Raw genomic sequence first — 6,551 nt, 5'->3', positions numbered from 1 at the left:
AGAGAGAGAGAGAGAGAGACAGAGACAGAGACAGATAGCGGGATCAAATATCAAATAGTCATAAAGAAGAACCAAGAGATCAGGTTGATGAAGAGAAGTCCAACTAGCAGAGCCAACAAAGTAGACTGATGTAAAATTAATATAAGACAGGCTGGGCAATGACAGGAGGACCTCCATGAGGTTTATCATTTTTATTATTGTATGTGTATGGGTGTTGCGCCTGCACGTGTGTAAGTGCACCCAGTGTTCAGTGCCCACAGAGGCCAGAAGAAGGTGTCAGATCTCTTGCAACTGGAGTTACTGATGGTTGTTAGCCTCCATGTGGGCTGGGTGAGGAACCCAGGTCCTCTACAAGAGCAGCCAGAGCTCTTAACTGCTGAGTTATCTCTCCAGTTCTGGAAATATTTTTATATGGAGTGAAAAAAAAGAAGAGTTTTTATACAAACGTAGACTATAGGAAAGGGGGTGTAAGTAAAATCTAGGAAAGGCGTCATGACTGGGAAGGAGGAAATGTTGTAACGAAAATAAGACATTGTGAACAATTTAACACTGCTAAATTCTAAACTTTAGAGAGAATGGAAGCACATTTAGAAAATGATTTATTGGAATGGACTTAAGGAAGAAAAATATGAGCAGCTTATCATGAGCAGGAGAATTCAGTCAAACCTTAAACTAACTTTCCACAAGGATATCCTGGCTCCGATGGCTTTATTAGTAAACTCTACTATAAAATCAAATAATAAATAACTCAGCTTTACACAGATGTTACAGATTACCAAATGGAAGGGAACGTACATTCATATATTCTGTGGTCAGAGTAACCTTGATACTCAAATTCCACAAAGACCTTAAGGTTACAGGACAACCTTCTTGTGAACATAGATATAAAAACAGCAGAGAAAACACAAGACCACAGCCAGCAGACTGAGCTGTTCTATTCGCTTGCAGTGCTTTCAGTGAGAAATGCCCCCAACTGACTGATGTATTTGAGCACTTGGTCCTCGGTTGGTGGTGCTGTTGGGGAGGTTATGGGACCTTTAGGAGGTGCAGCCTTCCTAGAGGAGACCTGTCACTGGGGATGGCTTTGAAGATTTATAACCTTTCCTACTTGTGTTCTCTGCTTCCTGTATATGGATAAAATGTGACCAGTCACCTTCTTAATGCTGGCAGCATGCTGTGCCTTCTCTACCATGATGGACTCTATCCCTCTGGAACCATAAGTCAAAATAGACCCTTTGTTCCATAAGTTGCTTTCAGCTGTGGTATCTTATCATAGCAACAGAAAAGTAACTAAAATGCCGCCCAAGCTGGGTCACTTTTAGTTTAACACTGATACTATACTTTGTATCTTGGATGGTGAATTTTTGTTGTTTTGTCTTTAGGGATTTTGAGGCGGTGTCTTTCTATGCATCCATGACTGGCCTTGAACTTTCAACAATCCTCCTCTTTTAGGCTCCCCAAGCTCAGGTTATAGTGTTGTACAACCAGGCATTGTTCTAGATGTATAACTTTGTGTAACTCAGTTATCAAAGCATTATTATAGTAGAAATTATAAAGATTTAGGGTAGAGTGATTTTTTAAATTGAAAATTTGCATGATACATCCAAAGAAATACCAGTTTATATCCTTAAAAGCGCCTCCTATAAGAGAAGCAGTACACTCACTCTCAAAAACTGTCAGTGCGTCTTTTCCAGAGATTATGTATCAGGATGTGGTAGAATCTGGGACCTGTTACAAATGGGCCTTTGGATCATTCAGGTGTGGGGACTGTGGGGTTTTATCCCTTCCTGTCTTTGCTTCCTTTGCCACAAGCTGAGCTGTTCTGCTGTATTCTCCTCTCTCCAGAATGGACTGCTTCACCATCACCCAAATCGACGGGGCCACAGAGCAGAGACTAGAACCTCAGAACCTGTGAGCTCAAGGGGATCTTTCTTTCCTCTTTACAAGCTGATTACAGCAAGTATTTATGGTAATAACAGAGAAATTAGACTAGTACGGTTGAGATAATGGGGATAATACCAACTACTGACACCATATAGGAAAAATTACGTGATTGTCTTAGTTTCTTTTCCCAGTGCTGTGATAAAGCACTCCGACAAAATCACTTAATGGAGAAAGTGTTTATTCAGGCTCATAGCCCCAGCATAAAGCTGCCTACGGTCAAAAAGTCAGGGCAGCAGAGCTTGCATCAGCTGGTTGCATCATATCCAAATCAGGGAGCAGAGAGGGATGGTGCATGCTGCTCAGCTCCCCTTCTCCACTTACTCAGTGTGGGACCCCAGCCAGGAATCGGCACCACCCACAGTGCCAATGCAACTGAAACATTCCCGCACTGGTCTGCCCAGAGACCAGCCTCCCAGGTGACTCTAGATTCTGTCAAATGGACAATTAACACTGACAACAACCACAGCAATTTTCTTTCTTCTTTCCAATGTGTATTTCTATTTAATTTTTGTGCATTTCATACAAAACATCTTTTTCTTTTGGTCTTTTTGAGAGAGGGTCTTCCTGTAGCACCAACTGACCTGGAACGCACTACGTAGACCAGGCTGGCCTTGAATTCACAGAGATTTGCCTGCCTCTGCCTTCTGAGTGCTGGGATTGAAGGAGTATGCTACCACACCTGGTCATACAAAACATCTTAATCATATTTAGGCCTCCTCTCCCATCCATACCCCCCATAGTACCCCCTCCACTGGATTTCATGAATTTAGTCATATATGTTAAGGCTTATTGAGTCAAGTTTGTATACCCAGATGTCTCTCAGTGCAAGTTCATCCACTGAGGTCTAGTCAGTCTATCTAGAGTCTCTCCCTTAAAGAGGATCAACTCTCCCTCACCCCTCAGTAATCAGCTGCCAGTAGTTTTTCAGCTAAGGTTGGGACCTTAGTGATTTTCTTAATTATTGGCAGAAAGGAAAGAAAATGTAATGAAAATCATATCCACTCCTGAGAAAAACCTCTTGGTTAACTGGGAATGGAAGGTAAAATCAATCACAGACCCCACAATGTTCATCGGACTTGCCTTTGAAGACTCAACACCTTGAGGTCAGAGACCAAGGCTCTGTCAACACACCAGTCATCCTTGAAGCAGAGGTTCGACCTAGACAGAGCAACACCACAGACAAAGGCAGCAAAGGTGTAGGGTTTCAGGAGGAAGTAACGCCTGTCTTGTCTCTCATTAGTAAAATGATCACCCACAAGGAGAGCCCAGAATGACCAGACATGCCATTTGAATGTGTCAGAGACTTAGCAAGTTTTCTGGACCCCAAAGCAAGATATGAAAACCAATCAAACTTTTATACCCAGATATGGGACGGATACAAAATATATTAGGAGTCGGGGAGATGGCTTAGTGGTTCAGAGCATTGGTCCTTGTAGAGGACCCAGGTTCAGTTCCCAGCACCCACATGGCAGCTAACAACCATCAGTAACTCCTGTTTCAGGGGATCCAATGCCATCTTCTGACCTAGAAGGTATTTCACAACACAGGTGCACTTACATACAAGCAGGCAAAACACTCATGTACATAAAATAAAAATTAAAGATATATTATTGTTAACATCATCAGAAATATAAGGAACTGAGTGATAGACTTAACAAAAGAGCTTTAAGACACTCATGGAGGAAGTGAAGAAAAAATTACAATGAGACTTTAAAGAGGTACAGAAATTGAGAGAGTATAAATGTATGAATTGGAAAATCAACATCAAACAATTGTCAGTAATGAAGATTCTCCTTAAATTTATCACCACATTTGTAACTCGAACACCCTCCCAACCAGTTGCATGGGCATGTGAGTGTGTTGAAACTGACAGGCAGATTCTGCGATCTATGCAGAAGTACAAATGTCAGGAAAAGGGAGAGGTGAGGAAAAACAAGGTTGAATGGAGACTTCAACAGATGTCAATACTGACTGTAGAGACATTAATTCCAGCAGTGGGATGTTGTCCCCGGATTAGACAAATGTGCCAACGAAACAGATGAGGAGTCTGTCAAGAGAGAAAGAAGAGAGAATGTGTGTTTAACTGATGAGTGGACATGCCTTTGCCAATCAGTGGTAAATGAAGGGATTCTATAAAATACGGACCAGGATAATGGGTTATCCACATAGAAAGCATAGTTTTATATCATAATATACACAAAAATGAATTTCGGGTTAAAGAGATGTGCAAAGAGCAGAAGCAATAACAGTGTGGAAGATCTTGTAAGGTAATACATCAACAAACTTGTGTGCGGAGTGATTTCTTAAATAAGGCAACAGAGGTCCAGGAAAGCAAAAGGTCACAAATGGCTAAAACACAGAGAATAAGAGTCTGCAGAGTGTGGGTCCTTGAACAGGACTCCTATATCAAAATCTACCCACTCAGGCCTCAGGGACTATTGTGGAAGAGGGAATGGAAAGATTGTAAGAGCCAGGGAGGAGGTCCACGACCATACAGAAATAGTCCTACAGGCTCCCTGGACTCTTCTCATATGAACTTACAACAATGGTGTCAGAGGACTCATGCAAACTTAAGCAGACGAAGACCCAGCACAGAACTGTGGAACTGTGGAAATGAACAGCAGGCCCCAATCTTAGTCAATTAGGCCTTAACGCAAATGACAGTATGTATGTGGGGGGCTATGGGAGGGTGCCAAAGGGGAAGGGGAATACACAAAAATTCAATTAAAAATTTAAAAAAGCGTACAGCTCTTAAAGGAAAACATTAATATAGCCATCCCGTCTACGGCTGAGCAGTCACAATTGCTTATTCTCAGAACTTTGACCAGTTGTGATCCTTGCTTTCATCACCATCTTCTGCAATATGGACCTTCTATGACCAAGGTTGAGAACAACACAAATCTATGGATATAAACATAAATATTGAGGATACAATTTGACAACATGACCATTTAGCAGAAGAGCATCAATAGCTTCTCTCCTAGGACCTGACCTTTTTAGCCATGGATCTTGGCCATGTTTACAGCACTGTATGAATTCTCCCCCATGAAGTAAGCCTCAAATACTGTCAAGAGAGTGCTTGGTTACCCCATTAACAGTCATGCCATTATTGCAACTGTGGCCACATACTGCCTGGCAGGTCAACGTTGTAACATGTAGGGACTGGCGCTGGATAAGATCGATGGTGTCTTTTCTCTCATCAGTGGCCTGCATAGCACTTTTCATCACTATAAAAGCCACTCACCCAGCAGAGAGAGTTTCCAAGATTGGTTTCTCTGGGTCCTGCAACCAAATTGTATGGTGTCTCTGGGAATATGGTCTTCTCCTCTAGTTGTGGTGGGCAGTGAAGCTCAGTGGCAATAGCCTGGGTTGTTTTGGAGTCTCTGGGCCTCTCTGACCAATAACTTGTATGGGCGGTATCCCATGCCTGCCACATGGGTTATTCGTTTAATAGCCCATGTATTCTGAGAGCAGCATTGCTCATTAATGTGGGGTATTTATGTTCAAACTCCTTTTAAAAATATATCTTTAACTAGCTTAGAAACTAGTGGGGTTTTATAAAGATTTTTCATATATCCCAAATGTTGGTTATTCATACACCCTAGTTTTGGTTAACCTAGCCTCTAATCTTCCTTTCCTCATACCCTATCCTCATCCCTGCCTAAGCCTTTAGCTCTACTATCCCCCCACCCTGGTTCTTTCCTGTAACATATGTTTTAGTCATAGTTTTTTACTTGGATTGGGAGAGCATAAGTTCCCAAGTAGTTTCTTCACAAATGCTTCATCTTGTTTAAACCTCAACATGAGCCTCCATTTCCCCACCCCCATTGCTCCACTACCTGCTTGAACCCTTCTGCCCCCAGCACCCCTTCTCTTTCATTTCACCTGTACTCTCTTAGGCCCCTTCCCTAAGTGCACCCCCACAATGGCCCCTTTGAAGAGGGGTGGCTGGTAGGCACTTCTGCCCCCAGCACCCCTTCTCTTTCATTTCACCTGTACTCTCTTAGGCCTCTTCCCTAAGTGCACCCCCACAATGGCCCCTTTGAAGAGGGGGTGGCTGGTAGGCGTGTAAGAGCCGGAGGAAGAGTGCTGTGAAACGCTGTCCTTGGGACACAACGTGTACACATGAACTCACAGCAGCTGTGGCTACCTGCACAAGATCAAGCCAGTTAAAACTTCCAGTGTGCTACTTCCATGGAACATATGCTAAAAACATTGGAACAATACACAGAAGATTAGCATGCCCCTCTGCAAGGACGACACTCACATTCATAAAGCACTGAATGGGTGGGACCTCCAAGACCCCACACCTAGCTGAGGAACGATTGGCTGTGGATGGCTGCTGGAGGAGGGAGACTCACTTTTTCCTTAGGAGTATGGCCACTGTGTTGGTTCTCTATGCCCCGGCAGATGTTCATGCTCATATGGGCAACACTCACTGGATTCAGTGGGTTGAAATAAGCAAATGAACAAGCAAATAAATAAATAAATAAATAAATAAATAAATGGAACGGAGGACATGAAGTTGGGAGGACTATATGATGGGAGGTACAGGGGGAGCTGGAGGAAAGGGGCTTGAGGTATGGATATGGTCAAGACACATTGTA

The 6,551-nt window shown here is 42.9% G+C and overlaps 1 non-coding gene across 1 annotated transcript; it reads left to right on the top strand.

Annotated features, from left to right (window-relative positions):
- Positions 1-6,129: 6,129 nt before the first annotated feature.
- On the top strand, positions 6,130-6,235 carry LOC115068858. The gene has a single exon (XR_003848218.1). It is a non-coding gene; the product is annotated as a U6 spliceosomal RNA (small nuclear RNA).
- Positions 6,236-6,551: the final 316 nt, after the last annotated feature.

Source organism: Nannospalax galili, unplaced genomic scaffold (genome assembly GCF_000622305.1).
Source record: "Nannospalax galili isolate Female #2095 unplaced genomic scaffold, S.galili_v1.0 scaffold188, whole genome shotgun sequence".
In the NCBI taxonomy this organism is placed as follows: Eukaryota; Metazoa; Chordata; class Mammalia; order Rodentia; family Spalacidae; genus Nannospalax; species Nannospalax galili.
The sequence above is the reverse complement of the archived record's forward strand: the minus strand, read 5'-3'. Positions and strand labels throughout refer to the sequence as shown.